Source organism: Borostomias antarcticus (assembly GCF_949987555.1).
Source record: "Borostomias antarcticus genome assembly, chromosome: 20".
In the NCBI taxonomy this organism is placed as follows: Eukaryota; Metazoa; Chordata; class Actinopteri; order Stomiiformes; family Stomiidae; genus Borostomias; species Borostomias antarcticus.
In genome coordinates, this window is record NC_140253.1 from 8,647,349 (window position 1) to 8,649,848 (window position 2,500).

Below are 2,500 nucleotides of genomic sequence, written 5' to 3' on the forward strand. Positions count from 1 at the left end.
GCTAATATGGATGACGCACATGTTTTTTTTTCCCCTCTGAATAATAACAAGTAACTTCGGATAGAAAAAATATCTGTTTCCAAGGCATTATCTGTGCCTTTCCGAATACTGTATCTGTATTGGGGGATACCCCTACCCGTTAAACTACATTACCCATAACCTTTAAACTATACTACCCGTAAAACTTTAGTGCACACACCCATACCCTTTAAACTAAACTATAATACCCATACCATTTAAACTAAACTACAGTGTCAATGTCCTTTAAACTACACTACCCCTTAAACTATAGCATGCACACCCTTGAAACTACACTACCCATACCCTTTAAAACTACAGTACGCACAGCCTTTAAACAGTAAACAGTACCCATACCCTTTCAACTAAAATACAGTGCCCATACCCTTTAAACTACACTACCCTTTAAACTACATTTCCTACAGTATACCCTTAAAACTACATGACCCTTTAAACTACACTACCCTGTAAACTACAGTGCCCATACCCTTTAAACTATATGACCCTTTACACAACCCATACCCTTTCAACTACACTATAAACTCCACCTTGGCCTATCTCCCTGGAATGAGAATATTACTTTTGTGATGACTCTACTGTGTGCTTGTGTGGGACTTCTGTTGCTCACATCTCAAACCATGTACTGTAACACACACACACACACACACAAACACACATGCACACACACACACACACACACACACACACACACACACACACACACACACGTTAATAATACATGAGGTCTTGGAACATCAGGTGCTTATTGAATTAGGATGCAAAGTGTGCCGACACTAACATAATTTAAAGGGTGTATGTGATGATGTGTGTGTGCATGTGGGCGTGTGTGTATGTGTGTGTGTGTATGTGTGTGTATTGAGTTAAGATGTAAAGCACACTGTTGTGAGGGAGACAGGGGATTAGATTAGAGAGTGGTGTAAATCTGTCAACATGGGGATGTCTTGAGCACCATTAGATTACACCTAATAGAGCTGTGCGTGTGTGTTTGTGTGTGTGTGTGTGTGTGCGAGTGTGTGTGTGCGTGTGTGTGTGTGTCGGGGGGGGTGGGGGCGCGTGCGTGTGCATGCGCGTGTCTGGCAGGGGATATGAATCTCTGACTCTGGCATCGACTGTTCAGGCCTCATAAATGGGTCCTGAGTCACTCTCTGAGCTCTGTGATCGATTAGACCGACCTTCCTGAGATCTTGGGATATGTGTGCATGGATTTATGGATGGATGGGCGGATGGCTGATAGATGGGGAAGGAAGGGGGGAAGGTGAAAATAGAAAAATGAAGAGGAAGAAAGAGAGCGAGGGAGGGGGGGACGGAGGGTGACTCTCTCTCTCTCTCTCTCTCTCTCTATCTCTCTCTCTCTCTCTCTGTCTCTCTCTCTCTATCTCTCTCTCCCTGTCTCCTGACTGCTGGTTCAGCCTTCCTTTCAAATTAGAACACTGTCTTCACTCGAGAATGTGACATTTCCTCCGAGCCGGGGAGAGATGGAGGCGCGGCACATGGGTCGGGGGGGGGGGGGGTAGGAACATGGAGGAAGAAGACAATAGATTTTAAGAAAGGGATTAGGACGGAGTGTTTTAGATAGAGGAAGAAGAGGAGGGAGGAGTGTTTTAGATAGAAGAAGAGGAGGATGAGGAGGGAGGAGTGTTTTAGATAGAAGAAGAGGGGGTTCGCCCTCTAGAGGCACTGACCTTCATTAACACTCATTGTGTGTGTGTGTGTGTGTCTTTGTGTGTGTGTGTGTGTGTATGAGTGCATGTGTGCATACATGAGAGTGCAATCACGTGCATGTATGTGCGTGTGTGTGTGAGTGTGTGTGTGTGAGAGAGAGAGAGAGAGAGAGAGAGTGTGTGAGAGAGAGAGTGAGTGAGAGTGTGACCGTAGCTAAGGCCCATTACAGAGCTTTTGTGAAGGAGCCAGGAGAGTAATGAAGCCATTAAAATAGGTGAGAGGGACTTCCTCAGTATCGCCACCGAGAGACTCTGCCAAACCTCTGAGACATGGAGAATATTACTACATGAAGAATGCTGAACATTAGACTGGAAATTGGGGAGACTTGAGGATTCTAGATCATGAGGCTGGAGGATACAATATACAATGAAATATGAAAATCCAATAAAGAAATTGAAATGTGTGTGTGTGTGTGTGTGTGTGTGTGTGTGTGTGTGTGTGTGTGAAGCATGTGCAGTATAGGTCAGTCTCATACTGTATGCATCAAACAGATTGAGACATGGATGGCGGTGATCAGAGTTATGGATCGTACGTGATAGGTCAGGGAAAACTGCTGATTGGCCCTTTAAATGCTGGCTGGCCTGGATTCTGATTTGATTCCCCCCCCCCTCTCTATCTCTCTCTCTCTCTATCTCTCTCTCCATCTCTATCTCACTTTCTCTCTCCCTCTGTCACTCTCGCTGTCTTCCCCCTCTTTCTCCCTCTCCCTGCCCCGTTCTCTCCGTCCATCTTTCTCCCT

The 2,500-nt window shown here is 45.5% G+C and overlaps 1 protein-coding gene across 1 annotated transcript in view; it reads left to right on the top strand.

Annotated features, from left to right (window-relative positions):
• Positions 1-2,500, top strand: part of LOC311322543 (bifunctional heparan sulfate N-deacetylase/N-sulfotransferase 4-like) — a gene marked incomplete at both ends in the record, with an annotated part of 93,047 nt that overhangs the window by 58,697 nt on the left and 31,850 nt on the right. The window lies entirely within an intron of this gene.